This window comes from Mus musculus, chromosome X (genome assembly GCF_000001635.26).
Source record: "Mus musculus strain C57BL/6J chromosome X, GRCm38.p6 C57BL/6J".
NCBI lineage: Eukaryota > Metazoa > Chordata > Mammalia > Rodentia > Muridae > Mus > Mus musculus.
In genome coordinates this window covers 5,729,237-5,749,915 of record NC_000086.7, presented here as the reverse complement: position 1 = coordinate 5,749,915, position 20,679 = coordinate 5,729,237, and the positions used below count along the sequence as shown (strand labels likewise).

At 42.3% G+C, this 20,679-nt stretch overlaps 1 long non-coding RNA gene across 1 annotated transcript; it reads left to right on the top strand.

The window, feature by feature from the left end:
- Positions 1-238: 238 nt before the first annotated feature.
- Gm39489 lies at positions 239-19,754 on the top strand. The gene is made up of 3 exons (XR_877999.1): positions 239-387; positions 9,368-9,522; positions 19,659-19,754. It is a non-coding gene; the product is annotated as a predicted gene, 39489 (long non-coding RNA).
- The last annotated feature ends 925 nt before the right edge of the window (positions 19,755-20,679 follow it).

Sequence of the window (20,679 nt, the reverse complement as noted above, 5' to 3'; positions counted from 1 at the left end):
ACCACCTGCTGAAATGTAACAGGTGAAACCAAATGGTAGATAAGTCTAATGCTAAGACACATGAATTTAACTCTTTGAAAAAAACCACACCTGGGTTTGTAGATGTGCCTTAATTTTTCCTCTAAGGGCCTTCCTTCCTTTGTTATGTCTTTCTTTTTAAAATGGATTGTTTTATTATTTATTTATTTATTTATTTATTTATTTATTTATTTATTTATTTCTGTGTCCCAGTTTGCTCATTTGTCCACCTGTGTGTGGGTGCCTGTGGAGTGCAGAAAATGGACTTTGATCCCACGGAGCAGGAGTTACAGGTGATTGTTAACTGTCTGATGTGGATGCTGACAACTAAATCCCTTCCTCTGGAAGAGCAGTAAGCTCTCACAACTGGTAAGCCTTCCCTTTACTGCTGTTTTTCTTTCATTTTTTAAAATAAACTCCAATTCTGCTTCATACTGGCTCAACCTGAAATTCTCTTGTGTGGTTCCATTTCCAGAAAGATTGGGCTTTTCTCTTTGGCACTCTTAGTCTCATTAGGAAAAGAACTTAGAACTTAGAAACAAACCAAGAAGGAAGTTAAAGGGCCGTTTTACTGGAGTTTCTGTGGGGTTCAAGCTTTGACACAGGATCAGAGTTCTCAACTGGAAGCAGAGATATCTGGAAGGTGCATAATAAATATACACAGACTACTTTCTTGGGTACAAGCTGACAGGCAATTTTTCAAGGATTAAAGTTTGTCTCTCTTCTCTCTCATTCTCTGCTCTCTCTCTCTCTCTCTCTCTCTCTCTCTCTCTCTCTCTCTTTCTCTCTCTCTTCCGCTCACAGCTTGAGACTTCACACACTCTGCATTCTCTTGTGCTCTTGGCTTTTCTCCTCTGTGCTTTTCTTCTTGAACTCCCAGGCTCATACACACCTCTGTGTGTTCCCCTTTTACTCTCACACACACTCTTCACACACAAACCACATGTACTCTGCTTTCACACACACACACACACACACACACACACACACACACACACACACTCCATACATGCCTCACATTCTCTCTCCACTCACTCTTCACATTCTCTCTCCACTCACTCTTCACACTCTCTCTTCACTCACTCTTCGCATGCTCTTCTCATGCATGCTCACCTTTTTCTTGTGGCAGTCTTTTACTGATACTCCAAAAGCAGGTAAAAATAAAAAGACATTGTACAATCATTGCCATATCAAATTAAAAAAAAAAACAGGTCCAACAAAGGATCAAGAATTACCATTGTTCCCCAGTGTTCCAAGCTTCCCTATTCCCAGGCCTATAGCCAAAATAATAATAATTGCAAACTTATCATTATTTAAACTTTAACTTATTATACTTCAGAACTCAGAGCTCTGAGGCCAGCTACTTGCATTTTCTTGTGAGGCTCTAATGATAAATGACATGGGCAAAGCAGCCAGGCAGTAGCCCGAAAGAATTAAGTTAACCCTTAACTCAATAGTTCCACTAGCTTTCTGCTTCTGCACATTGCACACAATGACTCTCCTAAGAGTCCCAGGGTTTTGACTTAGTTTTACTAATATAAGATTTTACATATTCTATACTTGCTTATCCAGGAACCACTCTCAAATGTTATGCAAAGCTTATTTCATAACTTCAATAGTTTTCTTCTTTCTTGGGGTCCCAATGTTGGCTCTATTTAATTTTCTAATAATTTCTTCAAACCTTCTTTGGAAGTCAGCATTAATCTGGTGCTACCATCGTATAGTTATTACATTGTTTCCAAGATGAGAACACACAGCATGCACCTGGGCCATTAGGACTGTGCTGTGCTGTGCCCCTATGCCTCAATGTTTAACTGTATAAGAATCATTACATTAAGGAACATCTAGATTTACAGAATTCACCAGAGCAGAAGAAGAAAGAAGTAAGAAAGTCAGATATAATAGAATAATTATGCACACCAAGGCCAAATGAAAAGCAGTCATGCACAAATGGAATCTATATAGCCATTGTCCAGGGCTAAGGTTAGGAGAAATGGGAACAAGTGTTTTTTACAAAGAGCTGTTGCAGGCTACTGAGATGTCTCCATCCTGGCCTACTGCAGGCAGTCCCTTATTTCAGATGGCACATCCCCTGGAGGGATGTGTCTCCTGCTTCTCAGGGTTCCAGACACCATCCTTTTCTACAAGGAGCTACCGTGGTCTTCTGAGATGTTTCCAGCCAGCCTACTGCAGGCAGTCGTTGTCATTGTATACTGTCCCCAGTAAGTTTCAAGGGAAAGAAAAATAGGCAAGCTTTCTAGCTCCTGGGAGGAAGGAAATGTAGAAAGGGAAGAAAGAGAACATTTTGCTTTTTGAGTTATGATCCAAGAATGCAGGCAAGTTCAACAATTGAGGTTAGCAAATTGCTTACATGAAACACAAGTATAAGCAGGTGAGCAGGGGGCCTCAAAGAGAGTCTAAGAAATCCCAGACCATCAGGCAAAGCATGCCCAAGCTTATGCCAGTGTTTGAAAAAAAAAAAAAAAGAGATAGAAAGAAGTGAAAGAAAATTTTCTGCATTTCCAACTAACCAAGGAAAGTGGGGAGGTGTGTGCATTGTAGATGCTGTCAGTAACTACACGGTTTCTAGAAAAGGTGACTGAGTATATTTTCTTGCTAAGGAGATAATTATTTCTCCCTTCTCCTTAGTATATCTCTAGGTTAATCAGCTTTTCTTGGGGAGAGGATGGACCTTGGGAAGATGATTGATAGGCATAGTTGGCTTAATTCTTAAGAGAGAAGACAGTACTATGTAATGTTCTCATCTTTGGAATATCATTAGAATGACATATTTTTACCTTGGTCTAGAGGCATTCTATTAGTTTAACCACAAGTGGCAAAGCTTGTTTGCCTTTCTAGTGTTACGAGGGAATGTTACCTACTATTACTAGAGAAATGGAAGGTAGGGTCTAAAGAGGACCATAGGGCAGGGGCCCTTTCTCATACCTTCCATTGCTACTAATATACATGTATCAATTTGGATAATGATCTAATTTTGCTTGAGTAAATAATCTCTGAAAAAAGAAATCCTCAGGAAGCTGTAGGGAATAGTATGACATGGAGTTTAACTACTTTGCACTTATTTTTTTTTACGTTGGCATTCCATCCCTTTAATTCTTGAAACAAGGTGCAGCTAAAATTATGAATTTTTTTTGGAGAAGATGATTTTAATATTTTCAACTGTTGCTATTCAACAACCAGAATGGTTATTTTAAGACATATTTCATTGCTATGTCTCCCTTTTAATTTCTGATTTTATTGATTTGGATACTGTATCGGTGCTCTCTGGTTAGTCTGGCTAAGGGTTTATCTATCTTGTTGATTTTCTCAAAGAACCAGCTCCTAGTTTTGTTAATTCTTTGCATAGTTCTTTTTGTTTCTACTTGGTTTGATTCTTTCCTGCCTTCTACTCCTCTTGGATGTATTTGCTTCATTTTGTTCTAGAGCTTTCAGGTGTATTGTCAAGCTGCTACTGTAAGCTCTCTTCTGTTTCTTTTTGGAGCCACTTAGAGCTATGAGTTTTCCTCCTATCACTGCTTTCATTGTGTCCCATAAGTTTTGATATGATGTGTCTTCATTTTCATTAAATTCTAAAAAGCCTTTAATTTCTTTCTTTATTTCTTCCTTGAACAAGTTATCATTGAGTAAGAGTGTTGTTCAGCTTCCACGTGTATTGTGGGCTTTCTACTATTTATGTTGTTGCTGAAGATCAGCCTCAGTCCATGGTGATCTGATAGGATGCATGGGATTATTTCAATCTTTTTGTATCTGTTGAGGTCTGATTTTGTGACCAAATATATGGTCAATTTTGGAGAAGGTACCATGAGGTGCTAAGAAGAAGGCATATTCTTTTGCTTTTGGATGAAATGTTCTATAGATATCTGTTAGAATCATTTGGTTCACAACTTCTGTTAGTATCACCATGTCTCTGTTTAGTTGCTGTTTCCATGATCTGTCCATTGATCATGGTTTGTTGAAGTCTACCACTATTATTGTGTGTGGTGCAATGTGTGCTTTGAGCTTTAGTAAAGTTTCTTTTATAAATTTGGTGCCTTTGCATTTGGAACATAGATGTTCAGAATTGAGAGTTCATCTTGGTAGATTTTTCATTTGACCAATATGAAGTATCCTTTCTTGTCTTTTTTTGATAAAGTTTGGTTGAGAGTTGATTTTTTTTAATTATATATTTTCTTTATATACATTTCAAATTTCAAAAGTTCCCTATACACTCCCCCTCCCGCCCTGCTCCCCTGCCCACCCACTCACACTTCTTGGTCCTGTCATTCCTCTGTACTGTGGCATATATAAAGTTTGCAATACCTAGGGGCCTCTCTTCCCAGTGATGGCCTACTAGGCCATCTTATGCTAAATATGCAGCTAGAGACACGAGCTCTGGGGGTACTGGTTAGTTCATACTGCTGTTCCACCTATAGGGTTGCACACCCCTTCAGCTCCTTGGGTGCTTTCTCTAGCTTTTTTATTGTGGGCCCTGTGTTTCATCCTATAGATGACTGTGAGCATTCACTTCTGTATTTGCCAGGCACAGGCATAGCCTCATACGAGACAGCTATACCAGGGTCCTTTCAGCAAAATCTTGCTGGCATGTGCAAATAGTGTCTGGGTTTGGTGGCTGATTCTGGAATGGATCCCCGGGTTATTTCTTCCACATTGGCATACTATTCCTTTAATTCTTGAGAGAAGGTGCAGCTAAGAAAATAGATAATTAAAAAAAATTAGAAAACTGATTTCTTGCCTTCTACTACTCTTGGGTGAATTTGCTTCTTCAGTTCTAGACCTTCTCGGTGTGCTGTCAGGCTGCTAGTGTATGCTTTCTCTAGTTTCTTTTTGTAGGCACTCAGGGCTATGAGTTTCCCTCTTAGGACTCCCTTCATTGTGTCCCATAATTTGGGGTATGTTGTGGCTTTATTTTCATTAAACTCTATAAAGTCTTTAATTTCTTTCTTTATTTCATCCTTGACCAAGTTATCATTGAGTAGAGTGTTCTTCAGTTTCCATGTGAATGTTGGCTTTCTATTATTTATGTTGTTATTGAAGATCAGCCATAGTCAGTGATGATCAGATAGGATGCATGGGATCATTTCAATATTTTTGTATCTGTGGAGGCCTGCTTTGTGACCAATTATATGGTCAATTTTGGAGGAGGTACCATGTGGCACAGAGAAGAAGGTATATCCTTTTGTTTTAGGATAAAACTTTCTGTAGATATCTATTAAGTCTATTTGTTTCATAATTGCGGTTAGTGTCCACTTGTCTCTGTTTATTTTCTGTTTCCAGGATCTGTCCATTGGTGAGAGTGGGGTGTTGAAGTCTCCCACTATTATTGTGTGAGTTGCAATGTGTGCTTTGAGCTTTACTAAAGTTTCTTTAATGAATGTGTCTGCCCTTGCTTTTGGAGCATAGATATTCAGAATTGAGAGTTCATTGTGATAGACTTTACCTTTGGTGAGTATGAAGTGCACCTCCTTGTCTTGTTCTTTTTATAACTTTGGGTTGGAAGTCAATTTTATTCAATATTAGAATGACTACTCCAGCTTGTTTCTTTGGACCATTTGCTTGGAAAATTGTTTTTCAGCCTTTCACTCTGAGGTAGTGTCTGTCCTTTTCTCTGAGGTGGGTTTTCTGTAAGCTACAAAATGTTGGATCCTGTTTGTGTAGCCAGTTCATTAGACTATGTTTTTTTGTTTTTAATTGGGGAATGATTTTATTTAATATTACAATGCCTACTCCAGCTTGTATCTTGGGACCATTTGATTGGAAAATTGTTTTCCAACCTTTTACTCTGTGGTAGTGTCTGCCTTTGTCACTTAGGTCCTGTATGCAGCAAAATGCTGAGTCCTGTTTACATCCAGTCTATTAGTCAATGTCTTTTTATTGGTTTATTGAGTAAATTGATGTTAAGAGATATTAAGGAAAAGTGATTATTACTTCCTGTTATTTTTGTTGTTAGAGATGGAATTGTGTTTGTGTGGCTATCTTCCATTGGCTTTGTTGAAAGATTACTTTCTTGCTTTTTCTAGGGTGTAGTTTCCCTCCTTGTGTTGATATTTTCTATTATCCTTTGTAGGGCTGGATTTGTTGAAAGATATTGTATTAATTTGGTTTTGTTGTGGAATATCTTGGGTTTGCCATCTATGGTAATTGACAGTTTTGCTGGGTATAGTAGCCAGGTGTGTGTGGGGGCACATTTGTGTTCTCTAAGGGTTTGTATGACATCTGCCCAGGTTCTTGTAGTTTTCATAATCTCTGGTGAGAAATCTGGTGTAATTCTAATAGGTCTGCTGTTACATATACTGCTTTTAATATCCTTTCTTTGTTTATTGTATTTGGTGTTTTGATTATTATGCAAAGGGAGGAATTTCTTTTCTGGCTCAATCTATTTGGAGTTCTGTAGCCTTCTTGTATGGTCATGGGCATCTCTTTCTTTAGGTTAGGAAAGTTTTCTTCTATAATTTTGTTGAAGATATTTACTGACCCTTTGAGTTGGGAATCTTTCCTCTCTTCTATACCTATTATCCTAAGGTTTTGTCTTCTCATTGTGTCTTGGATTTCCTGGATGTTTTGGGTTAGGAGCTTTTTGCATTTTGCATTTTCTTTGACTGTTGTGTCAATGATTTTTATTGTATCTTCTGAACCTGAGATTCTCTCTTTCATTTCTTGTAATCTGTTGGTGATGCTTGCAGCTATGACTCCTGATCCCTTTATTAGGTTTTCTATCTCCAGGGTTGTCTCCCTTTGTGATTTCATAATTATTTCTATTTTCATTTTTAGATCCTGGGTGGTTTTGTACATTTCCTTGGCCTGTTGATTGTGTTTTTCTCTAATTCTTTAAGAGATTTTTGTGTTTTCTCTTTAAGAATTTATAACTGTTTACCCGTGTTCTCCTGTATTTCCTTTTTAAACAATATTTTTATTGAATATTTTCTTCATTTACATTTCAAATGCTATACCAAAAGTCCCCTAGACCCTCCCCTGCCCTATTCTCTAACCCATCAACTCCTGCTTCCTAGCCCTAGCATTCCCCTGTACTGGGGCATGTAATCTTTACAAGATCAAGGGCCTTTCCTCCCAATGATAGCTGACTAGGCCATCTTCTGCTACATATGCAGCTAGAGACACGAGCTCTGGGGGTACTGGTTAGTTCATATTGTTGTTCCTCCTATAGGGTTGCAGACCCCTTGAGCTCCTTTGATACTTTCTCTAGCTCCTCCATTGGGGGGCCTGTGTTCCTTTCAATAGATGACTGTGAGCATCCACTTCTGTATTTGCCAGGCACTGGCAGAGCCTCACAAGGGACAGCTATATCAGGGTCCTGTCAGCAAAATCTTGCTGGAATATGCAATAGTGTCTGAAGTTTGGTGGCTGATTATGGGATGGATCCCTAGGTGGGGCAGTCTCTGGATCTCTCCTGTATTTCTTTAAGGGAGTTATTTATGTCCTTCTTAAAATCCTCTATCATCATCATGAGATGTGATTTTAAATCCAAAATTGCTTTTCTGGTGTGTTGGGGTACCCACGACTTGTTGTCGTTGGAGAACTGGGTTCTGATGATGTTTAGTATAGCCTTGGTTTCTATTGCCTATTTTCTTATACTTGCCTCCTGCCATCTGATTATCTGTAGTGCTACCTGCCCTCACTATGTCTAATTGGAGCCTGTCCTTCCTGTGATCCTGGTTGTGTCACAACTCCTCAGGGTTCATCTGTCTGTGATACTTTGATTCTGGGATCCTGTAATCCTGAGATCCTGGTATGATCAAGCTTCTGGGATCCTGTGGACCTAGGCATGTTAGAGCACCTGGGAGTGGAGTTTCCTCTGAGTGTTGTGGGACTGGCTGTAGAGTTCACACCCAAGTTCTGCTCAGGGCACTGGCTCAGACTGGGAGTAATCTGTGACAGTGGTCGTGTGGAGTTCCTGGGTGCCTGAGTCCCACTGGTCCCAGTTACTTCTGGCATTGTGGCAGATGTTGTGTCCTCCTCACCTCTGATACTATGATCCTGGGCATACTTGAGTGCCTGGGAGTGGATCTTCCTCTGGGTGTTGCGGGACTGGATGCAGAGTTCGTGCCCAAGGTCTGTTCCAAACCCATGAAAATTTAAGCATCTCTTTTAGACGGGAACTACTTTGGGTTGAAAATTCTGAAGGTTCCAGTCTAAAGGAAATACAGGAACACAAGTGGAGCAGAGACTAAAGGAAAGGCCATCCAGTGACTGGCCCAACTTGGCATCCATCCCATGGGCAGGCACCAAATTTTGACACTATTACTGATGCTATGTTTTGCTTGCAGACAGGAGCCTAGCATAGCTGTCCTCTAAGAAACTCTATCAGCAGCTGACTGAGACAAATCTAGAGACAACCAACAATTGAACTGAGTTTGGGGACCCCATGGAAGAGTTGGGGAAAGGATTGAAGGAACTAAAGGGGATTGTTAACAACAGTATCAATCAACCCAGATCCCTCAGACCTCCCAGAGATTAAGCCACCAACCAAAGAGCATATACAGTCTAGTATGAGGCTCTCTCTGGCACATATACAGCAGAGAACTGCCTTGTCTTGCCTCAGTAGGAGAGGATGTACCTAATCCTGTAATAACTTGATACCACAGGTAGGAGGCATGCTGGAGGAGGCACACTCTCAGAGGTGAAGGAAGTGTGTGGGGGTGGATCAGGGGAAGAACTCTCTGAGGGAGGACTAGAGGAAGGGCAGCATTTGGGATGTAACTAAATAAAGTAATTAATTAATTTGAGAGAGAGAGAGAGAGAGAGAGAGAGAGAGAGAGAGAGAGAGAGAGAGAGAGAGAGAGAGAGAAATTTAAGTACCACTTGCAGCAGAAGCAGGAGATAGAGCTCTGTGCTGCCATCTATAGTAGCCAAAGGAGGTCATTTCAGAGACCAGCTGAAGTTGGGATTTTTGAGAATGAGTGGGGATGAATTTTAAGACGAGTCAGTTGAAGCAGAGTTGGAATTTATTAAGGCAAAGTTTTTGTTATAAATGTGGTTGGGGGAGGCAAGGAGGAAGGCAGGGAGACTTGCCGTTAGCAAAAGGAAAAATATATAACCAAGGCATGAGTATGTACTCAAGAAAGAGTTCCATTTAAATGTCTTGACAGTTTAGAGTACTTCAAATTTCCTTTTTGGAAGACTTTTTAGGGGCTGGAGAGATGGCTCAGTGGTTAAGAGCACTGACTGCTCTTTCAGAGGTCCTGAGTTCAATTCCCAGCAACTACATGGTGGCTCACAACCATCTGTAATGGGATCCAATGTCCTCTTCTGGTATGTCTGAAGACAGCTACAGTATACATACAATAAATAAATATATCTTTTTTTTTTAAAGGGTTTCTAAGTGTTGTTGAGTCTGGTGAAAATCCAACCCTCAGGACACACCAAATTTTCTTAAGCAGAGCAACTTTATTGATTTGAACAGCAGACTGACTGGCCAGGGCCACAGAAAAGACTTGGGAGCTGATACTGCAACCTGGATTCTTTTGGGTGAGCTGATTTTTAGCCTGAAAACCACAAACAATGAGTCTAAAATATCATCACAAGATTGAAATCCACAAATAGATGGGCTATTTAAGGTTATAGAGGAGGGAACAATGGCAGCCTGTCTTCTTAATAATAAGTTTCCAACCCATGGGTTGTGTTTGGTATTGGTAAGCTGAAGAAGAGAGAGAGAGAGAGAGAGAGAGAGAGAGAGAGAGAGAGAGAGAGAGAGAGAGAGAGAGAGAGAACACATCTACGCCCTTGGCTTAAATTTAAAGGACACAACATCTGCCACAACACCAGAAGTAACTGGGACCAGTGGGACTCAGGCACCCAGGAACTCCACCCAACCACTGTCACAGCAGTGTTCAAGCCCTAGTAAAATGGCAGCTGTCATAGAGTGACAATACTAACACGGAGCTTCATACTTTCACCATGTTACCAAGGTTCCAATGCTTGCTAAGTCTCTTATGCTTCCCAGGCCTCCCATGCTTACTAGACATACCATGCTTACAGCCCTCTCAGATTTACCAGGCTTCCCATGCTTAGCAGACCTCCCATATTTACCAGGCCTTACTTGCTTCCCAGACCTCCCATGGCTCCCAGGCTTCCCATGTTTCCCAGACTTCCGTGTCTCCAAAGGCTTTTATAATTCTGAGACCTCCCATTTGAAACAGGCTTGCCATGTGTTCCAGGTCTCCCATTCTTACCAGACATACCACGGTTACTAGACCTCACTAGGTTACTATGTCTCCCACGTTTCCCAGGGCTTTCGTGCTCTATAGACCTAACATACTATCTAGGTCTCTAATAGTTTCTAGGCTTCCCAGGCCTCCCAAATGTATCAGGTCTGCCATGTTTATGAGCTCTTTCCTAGTTTACAAAGTCTCCCATGCTTTCTAGGCCTCCCAGGTTTATCAGGTCTCCCATGCTCACTAGGTCTCCTGTTGGTGTAACATTCTTCACACTGTATGAAGGTATGTTGTAGGTATACATTTTTCTCAACCTATTTTTATAGGTGTTTAACCTCCCCTCTAGCCCACTAACAACTAGAGGTAGTGAAAAAGTTATTATGGCATGGGAGAAGTAGACCTGTTCAGAAATAGTTTCTTTGTGGGCCGATCCAATCTTCATTGTCAGGATACCAGCAGTTCAGTCCAGTAGCAAACACTAAATACTGAATCAGCGGCTGCAGTCTAGTCCTCTTGACAGACACCACATGTGAACCACCAGCTTCAGTCCAGTTCACTTGGCAGTCACCACACATGAAACAGCAAGCAGAGGAAACAGTAAAGCTCCTGAGGCCCCTGAATTTGCAAGAAGCCACAAGAACCCCATGAGAAGTTCTATGAAAAGTTTTCCTCTATGGTGTCACCACATTGTTAGGTGAACCAAGATATTCATGTTATTAGTGAAGAATAGCGAGGCAGACACACACACACACACACACACACACACACACACACACACACACACACATATATATATATATATATATATATATAACTTTTTTCCTGAACATCATGCCTCCTTTCACATGTTTGCTATAGCAATATATCCTTTCACTTGTGTCTGCTTCAGGAAAACATCCTTTCACCTATGTGAAAGACCTAAGTTTTCAACTTAATTAAAAGCTTCCATGTTATTATTTATACCACTTCCAGGTCCGAGAAAGTCCTTCTATAGTCTTCCATGTTTACCAAACCTCACAAGTTTTACAGGCCTCAATTTTACCAGCCCCCCCCCCCCCCCCGTACTTTTGTAGATTCTTATGTTTAGTAGGCCATCCATGTTTACCAGGCCTCTCAAATTTACCAGGAATGCCATGTTTAACAGGTCTCTGATGGTTATTAGCATTCCCTGGCTTACTAGCCCTCACACACTTACCAGGCCTCCCATATTTCCTATGCCTCCCATGTTTCCCATGCTGCCTATGATTACCAGCCCTCTCAAACGTCCCATGCCTACCACGGTCACTAGGCCCCACTTGGTTTCTAGGCTTCACATGTTTATCAGGCCTCCCATGAATACTATGCCACATTTGCTTACTATGCCTACCATGTTTATCAGCCTCCCACAGTTCCTAGGCCTCCTATGTTTACCAGGCCTTACATGGTTAACTAGACCTCACTTGGTTTCAACCTTACCAGGTCTCCAGTCCGGTAGCATGGTCCACTTGCCCCATACCAGGCCTTCACATACTTTCCATGATTCTCATATTTATCAGGTGTTCTAAAATTTCCAGGCCTCCCATGCTTATCAGACCTCCCATGCTTACTAGTACTCCCATGCCAACCAGGCCTCCTATGCTTATGAGGCCTACCATGATTACCAGGTCTTCCTTGGGTTCTAGGACTCCCGTGATAACTAGCCCTCCCAATTCTTGGCAGCTTTCTCATGGTTCCCAGGCTCGCTAAGCTTACCAGCCCTCTCAACTTTACCAGGCCTTCTATGCTTATAATGTCTCTCATACTTACCAGGTCTACCATGGTTACTAAGCCTCAGTTGCTAACTAGCCCTCACATCTTTTACCAGACCTCCTTGCTTACCAGGCCTCTCATGATTATTTCACCTCCCATGATTACTAGGTTTCCCACAAATGCCAGATCCTGACAAAGTTACCAGGCCTCTCTTACCAGGCCTCTTAGTGAGCTATGCCTCTCATGCTTGCCAGGTCTCCTAAGCTTTCCAGGCCTCCCAGGCTGAGAAAGCCTCCCATATCTCCTAAACCAGACCTCTCATACCAGGTCTACCATGGTTACTAGTCTTCACATATTTACTACACTCCCCTTGGTTACTAGGCATCATATGCTTATTATGCTTTCTATGGCTGCTAGGCCTTACTTGATTACTAGTCCTCACATGTTCATCAGGCCTCACATGGTTATTGTACCTCCCATGATAACTAGGCTTCTCATGAATGTCATGTTCTGACTAGTTTACTAGGCTTCTTGTATTTGCTATAGGTGATCCATGCCTCCTATGTATTCCATGCCTCCCAGGCATTACAGTCCTCAAATATTGACCCAATCTCCCATGCTTATCAGTGTTAACACATCAATGGACCCCTGAAAGGGACTCTATGATAGTGTTGACAATAATGCATCTTCACAGTAAGCTCCTAGGCTTTGAGACAACAGGACATGTCATCATTAGCTGCCCAGAGGCAACATAGTGTCACCCCTGTCTCATGTCCTTTTGCGCATGTGCCACAACCCAGATAAAAAGCCATGTTTTCCATTACTCTATCTCTTTCTTCCCTTCCTTCTCCCAGAGGCAGCCTTTATACCCCTTTCCCTTAATTAACCTTTGATGTGAGACCTGTTGGATGGTGTGCTTTTGCTGGAACTGACCACCTAGTTCCATTAGTGTTGTTTTCTAGACTTTGATTTGCTTATTGGTGGGTTCATGGTCCTGCCTTGTGCACCCTGCTGTGGGGTGTAAACCCACAGGCAGAGACCTTATCCCAAGCCTACCTGCTACTTGGGCTCACTTTCCAACCATCAGATCACTAGATATTTGCATTCAAACACCTGAAGATTAGTGTGTTTCCCCTCCTGGTCAGCATAAATGCCCCACTGAACCTGAGGGAGTGAATGTTGAGTTCCCAGTACCTCTCTGGTGTCCTTGGAGATAGAGAACCACCAGTCACGGTCTTCATGGCTATGGCTGACCCTTCTTGCTGATTCCCCACCTTAGGACCTCTTCCCTTGGGCAAAATTTCTCATTTCTCATGACATGCTCCTCCCCTTTCTCTCAAAAATCTCATGACTGGATATTCTGCATTTCCTAGGCATATGTCCTATAGGTCCCTGGTTACCATGTGATGATCCAGTAAGCCAGTTTGTACCATAGGTGTTTTGTTGTTATCTTTGCTACCCTTGGGACACCAGAAGTGATAGAAAATAATAACCTCTTTTTCCTCACCCATGGGAATTTCATCTTTGTCCATACCTCCAGGCTCCCAACTGGGATGCCTCCTGGAAAACTTCAACCCTCTAAAACTAATGCCTAACCTAGACTTCCAGACTCATACAACTTTGCAATCAGATTTGACTCCAATACCCACTAAATAACTACTCGAAATGGCCTCTAATAGTACTTTTGATCCTATTATTATAAGGAAGCTTCACCCCTATTGCCAGTGATCTGGAAAATAGAAGGGAGGCATTTTCTTACCTTCACTCCAAACGTTCTCTCTTCCACTATGCTTGATCAAGCTAACAAGCCCCCTCATTACTCTTCCTGACCAGTCTCTCGAGCCTCCTCTGCTTACTCTTCCTGAGAAGTCTCTCCAGCCTCCTCTGCTTCCCAAGCTTCATCAGCTTCCCCTACTCCCCAGCCTCCTCAGCATCCTCTCTGCATCTAGCTTCTCCAGATTCCTCCTCTCCCTCACTACCTACAGGCCACTATAACCATCCCATGCTAGCACCTACTTCAAGTCTTCAAACTACTAGCTCTTGCTCTGCAGCCAACCTCTCTCTGGAGCCCTTCCCTCACTCAGCATAGCACAGTTTCAGTTCTTCCTTTGTGGTAAGTTACCGGGGTAGATGGTGTAGTTAGGGTACATGTCCCCTTTCTGTTAAGTGAAGTTTCTCAGATTAAAAAAAAATGACTGTGGTCCTATACCTCTTACTCTTCTACTTTTATTAAAGAATTTCAGTATATCACTCAATCTTATAATCTGACTTTCCATGACATATACATGATTCTCAGTAACAACTTACTTCCCAAGAAGCATAGGTGTGTTTGGGAGCAGGCTAGAGTACATGCAAATGAAATACACTAAACCAGTGTGGCACACCTGATTAGGTCTGAGACGGTACTGGACCATTATCCCCAATGGAACTATAATACTCTATGTGGCATTTTAGCTAGAGACTAATTTACAACTTGCTTCCTGGCTGCCCTTAAGCCAATAAACTATGGAAAATTCCAAGAGGTCATCCAGGACAGATAGGAAAATCTGTCTCAAATTTTAGAGTGCCTTACAAAGGCCCTCTTAAAATATACTAATCTAGACCCTGAAAATCTAAAAGATAAACAACTCCTGATGAACCGTTTCTTTTCCCAAAGCTACCTTGATACTAGAACCAAGCTTTAACACTTGGAGAGAGCACCTCTAACTCCACAGGCACATGTCTTAGTACTAGTCTTTAAAGTTTACCATGGAAGAGAGGAGAAGGCCCACAAACAAAAATACCATATACTGTCCAAGACTGTACAACCAGATCCAGCCACTACCCAGGCTCCCTGGTCTCCTAAGACTCAGGAACCACCAGGTCTCTATATCTCAAGTGTGGTCAGCAGGATCACAGTGCATAGGCCTGCCCTAACCCATGAAAGCCACAGGGCATGAAAAACCCATGAAAGCCCATGGCACAGGAACATCACTTCCAGAACACCCTGCAGCTAATACTCTAGGCTTGGCCATGGACAAACGAAGGGTTCCAAGTTCCCTTGACCCAACCACTATCATTACTAACAGGTAGTCATTAAGGTATCAGGGTGGCCCATCTCCTTTCTTTTGGACACTGGGGCCACTTACTTGATCCTGACAGAGTTTTTGGAGACCCATCTTTCCTCATTTTCCTATTGTCAGGGTAGGGGGACAGCCTTACCAACCTCACCAGACCCCACCATTTAGTTTCATTTAGGGGTGTTCCTCTCACCATTTTTTTTTCTGGTGGTACCAATGTGTCCCATCCCCTTATTAGGAAGGGATCTTCTAGCCAAAGTGGGAGCCTCTATTTCTTTTGTTTCCAACATTCATCTGAACTCAAGCTCACCAGCAACCCCTCTCTTCTTCTAGCTACCCAACCTACTGGCTCTAACATGCCATTTATTTTGCCAGCCTCCCAGGTGGACCCCTGAGTCTGGGACATCCATAACTCTTCTGTGGCTAAACACCATTCTCTCCCTCTCCCTCTCTCCCTCTCCCTCTCCCCTCTCCCTCTCTCCCTCTCTCCCTCTCCCCTCTCCCTCTCTCCCTCTCTCCCTCTCTCCCTCTCCCCTCTCCCTCTCTCCCTCTCTCCCTCCCTCCCTCCCTCCCTCTCTCTCTCTCTCTCTCTCTCTCTCTCTCTCTCTCTCTCTTAGAGACTTAAGCCTGTCATCTCTGACCTCCTAAGGAAAAGCAAAACAGTCTCTGTCCTACTTCATTCTCTTTTAACACCCCTATACTTGTGATTTAGAAACCCAACTGAACCTATAACCTGGTTCAAGATCTCTGGCTCCTTAATTGTGCAGTGGCTTTTCCCCATCCAGTTTTGGCTAACCCTTACACTCTTATTTCCACCATCCCCTTAAGTACCTCTCATTTCTCAGTCCTGGATCTCAAGGATGCATTATTCTCTATCCCCCTATATGTCCAGTCATAAAGTATCTTTGCCTTTACCTGAACTGTTTTCCCTCAGGGATTCCAGGATAGCCCACATCTACTTGGTTATGTCCTGGCTTCTCTCTCTCTCTCTCTCTCTCTCTCTCTCTCTCTCTCTCTCTCTCTCTCTCTCTCTCTCTCTCTGATTATTCACTACATTGATGATATTCTTCTCTGTAGTCCCTCTCTAGAAATTAGCCAGACTATCAGCTCTGTTCTTCTAAAGTTCCTGTCCAGCCAAGGCTATAGAGGTCTTGGTCACCTTCTAAGGTCCAATTTTCCACCCCTCTATTCACCTACTTGGGACTAACAATTACTCCAACCCACAAAGCCATTACCTTAGATAGAAAACAACTAATTCAGTCTGTAGCAGTCCCCTCTACTAAAGAGATTTTATCATTCATAAAAATAGATGGCATTTTACATTTCCGGGTTCCTTCCTTTTTCCCTCCTTTCCTGCCCCTTAAATAAAGCAACCTGGGCCCCACTCAGTAACCTCTTCTCAAACCTTTTACTAAGCCCTTTCAGAGGTTCCAGTAGGACCTCCTTTGGGCCCCAGCCTTATACTTCCCAAACCTAACACATCTCTTCTCCCTTTATGTAACAGAAAAAGAGGGACATATCCTTAGAATTCTAGGTCACAAACTAGGGCCTTCCTTTGCACTCATAGCATACTTGTCAAAGAAAAATTAGACCTGACCATTCAGAGATGGGCACCTTGTATATGTGCTTTAACAGTTGCTAAGCTCCTTATTTGAGAATCAAAAAAAAAAAAAAACCAAAAACCTAACCTTTGGATCTCCTATCACTTTCTTCTCTTATAACATGTCCCAGCTCTTAACTTACAATGGCTTACAAACCCTACCTCCCTCCAAGGTTCTTTCCCTTCAGGTAGCACTAATAGAAGACACCACACTTACTTTCCAATCATGCCCACCTCTCAGTATCTCAAACTTTTTTCCTTGACTAAATGTTGACCACTCCCTATCTCACTCCTGCACTGAAACCTTAGAGGAACTATTGTCCCATGCCTCACACATAAAGCAGGGCACATTGTCTCAGACCATCTATACCTGATACATAGATGGCAGCTCTTTTATACATAAAGGAGCCCAAAGGACTAGAGTCTATAGTGTCCACACTACTAACCAACAGGCTAAACCAATAGCTATTACAATAGCCTTTCAATTGGTATAGGGACAATCCCTAAATATCTATATAGACTCAGACTCTAAATATGCCTTCTATATCCTCCTATACTACAACAAAAGGAGGATCAATAACTAATGCGGACCAAATTATGGTCATGTTAAAAGCCTTCTATCTCCTGACAGCTATTGGAATTATCCACTGCCAGTCCCACTAGATGGACAAGTTTATTATCTCTAAGGGAAACAACCACATGGGCTGACCAGGGAGCTAAAGCTTTGGCTCTTGTGGGCCTAGAATCCTTTTACCCACCATAGGACATTCTCAAGTTACAATCTCCTGACAGTTGTCAAACTCTCTCCTATCTGCACCAGCTCTTTCATTCTAACAGACAAACCTTACATTACTTTGTTCCTACCCCTGAGAACTTGTGTTTATTAAAATCTATTACTGCCTCTTGCAAAATCAGTCTGCTGTCAGACCCCCAACTCCAGGTATTCTTTTCCTACCCACCAGGCTAGAGGTTCCCTAACTGGGACGGACTGGGAACTTGAATTTACTCACATGCCCACTGTCAAACATGGTAAGTACTTCCTGACCTTGGTGGACAGCTTCTCAGGGTGGGTGGAGGCATTCCCCATCACCAACAAAATAGGTCAGTCTCTGATCTCCTCCTCCATAAGATCATCCTTTGATTTAGAATTCCAGCCTCCCCACGTCCCCACTCAGACTTGGGAATCCCAATCTTTCAGTTAGACAATGGTCCTGAATTCACCTCCCAAGTTTCTCAAACTCTATCTAAAGCTCCCAATGTCCCTTGGTATTTTCTTTTTATTTTATTTTTTTATTATTAGATATTTCTGTACCACCCCCAGTCCTCAGGAAAGATAGGTTCTGACTGAGTACTATTTTAAAAAACCACCCTTATCATAGGAACTTTACCTATACTGGGTAAAATGCCAGCCACTGCATCTTTTCAGGCTATGGGCTTTCCACAGTTGACCTCTTTTCATCTCACTCTGAGCTCATGTATGGACAACTGGTCCTGACTCCCAGTCTTGTGCCCAAAGTCTCTCCTCTCTACCACTTACCTGTTCCCATTCTCTGTCTTCTCTGCTCCCTCCTATGGAACTTTACTGACCACCATCTACCATGGTCATATACTATTTCCTGTCTACTTCCTATCAGCATTGGGGATCAGGTCCTTCTATCCTTTCTGATCATTTTCCCACATGCCTTTCCCTTAAATGGTAGGGCCTTTTCAAGGTACATTTTTGTGACCTCTCTCTTTGGTTCACCTGTCTCACCACAAAACCATTATCTCTCCACGTCAAAATTACTCATCATCTTAGACATAAACCCTGACAGGACTCTGCTCTCTCGAGCTTCATAAGACATCAGGACCAACCACTTTGTGTCCAATTCCAATAAAATGAGGCTCACTCTTGCAGCTATTGTATTGCATAAGGGTTTTTTCTCCTCCCTCTGCTGTTCATTTCTACCTATGGTAACCCTTATACATGAAGATTCAAAGTTCAAGAAATCATTGCTTAAGACAAACAGACTCTCCAAATAGAACCAGAGAACTGCTCTAGAGCCAGATACCAGGAGCCGTTCAGAATTTCCATTATCCCTATATCCACCATTCCTTCTAAATATATAAATATTGCTTCCTTTTTGACAAGACAAAGGATTATTGTAAGGAATGACCAGACAAATATGGAGGGTGGGGCTGGCTGTTAGATGAAATGGTGCATGTAAGAAGCTTTATTAACAGAGGTGTCTTAGGGGGAGGAGAATGAGGCAGAAGTGAAGAAGAGAGAGCTATGGGTCAGAGTACATGTCTTTTATCTCGGCTGTGATGCAGATAATGGATGTTTGTGTGTATCTGTGTGTGTGTGTGGGGGGGTGAGACAGGTGCCATGGCAACAGACACAGGAGCTGCACGCACGGTTGCCTAGAAATGATGTCATCTCTGGGTTCAGGAGCTGATTGTAAACAGCCTTTAGCTGTCTATGGATGGTCCTGACGCTAACTGGGCTGCCAATATTGGTCTTGCCAATTACATATGTTAGCATTACAGATCAATCACCTCTTCTATCAGTGATGCAAGACCCTCTTCTTCTATATCCAGGACCCATGGAATCACAGATGGGAAATGAGCATTGTTGGTAAACTCTACCACACTAACTAATTGGGGCTCCTGATAAGGATGATTCATATCCAGAGAAAATATGTCCCAATTATCCAACCCCAGAGACAGAAGAAATAGGAGAAGTAAATACATACTTCTCCAAGGTTATTACTTCTTTGACATTCCCTCTACTAAATAGTTCTAACTTGCCATTTTTCCTTCTGGTCCAGACTCTGACCTTGGCTTATCAGCTCCTTAATGTCACCTAACCTGGCTGCTTTTGGAGATTGCTGGTTGTGTGTGCCATCTGTAACTGGCTCACAATTGCCACTTATAGTTTCTCTAGTATGATGGTTTGTATATGCTTGGGCCAGGGAGTGGCACTATCAGGAGTTTTGGCCTTGTTGGAGTAGGTGTGTCACTGTGGGCATGGGGTTTAATACCTTTGTCCTAACTGCCTGAAATTGAATATTTTGCTGCCAGTCTTCAGATGAAAATGTTGAACTCTCAACTCCACCTGCACCATAACTGCCTGGATGCTGCCATGCTCCTGCCTTGATGATAATGGACTGAACCTCTGAACCTGTAAGCCAGCCCCACTTAAATGTTGTCTTGCATTGGTCATGGTGTCTGTTCACAGCAGTAAAACCCCAACTAAGACATCTAGTGTCAAATAGCCTTGCTTTATCTTTCACTAACTACCCTGACCCTGGTGTCGTTTCAATCCCCTACCTTTTCTATAGCACCCTCTTTGGCTCGGCACACTGTTTTAAGTCATCTGGGACATGTTCTGTAGGAAAATTAAGTTCCCTAGACTATAATAAAAACATAACTCTCTATACTTGACCTCTTTCACAGTGTCCTACAGTCCAGAACACATTGGTTGTTTGTGGTACTAAGGTGTATGCTCATCTACCTGCCAGCTGGCCAGGAGTTTGTACACTGGTGTTTCTTTTCCCTAAATTAGGGATAATCCATTGAGAGTAGCCCCTACCAATTCTGGCTGTGGATTCAATAGCTACCTGGCATAACAAAACAGAATTCAAATCCTACCCCCCTGCTGTTGCAGGAATAACTGCAGGTGTTACCACAGGAACAGCAGGACTGGCCACCTCCCTAACCTTATACCATCACTTCTCTTTCTAGTTTATCAATGATCTTCAACAGGTGGCCTAAACCATACTCAGTCTCCAAGGACAGATTGATCCCCTGGCAGCAGTGGTACTTCAAATCTGATGGGGACTAGACATTCTTAATAGCTGAAAAGTGTGGGTTCTGTTTTTTTTTTTCTCCAAAAAGAATGCTACTTCTACATTAACCAATCAGGTATAATAAAGACCACCAAAAAGGTAAGAAACAACTCAATGTTTCTGATCCCTGGGGCTTTGAAAAGCTCATATGAAAATGGATACTGCCTTTCCTGACTCCCCTTCCTGTAATTTTTCTACCGTATTATTTGCACCCTGCTTCATCAACTTCTTCCTCACATTCATCCAATGACAAA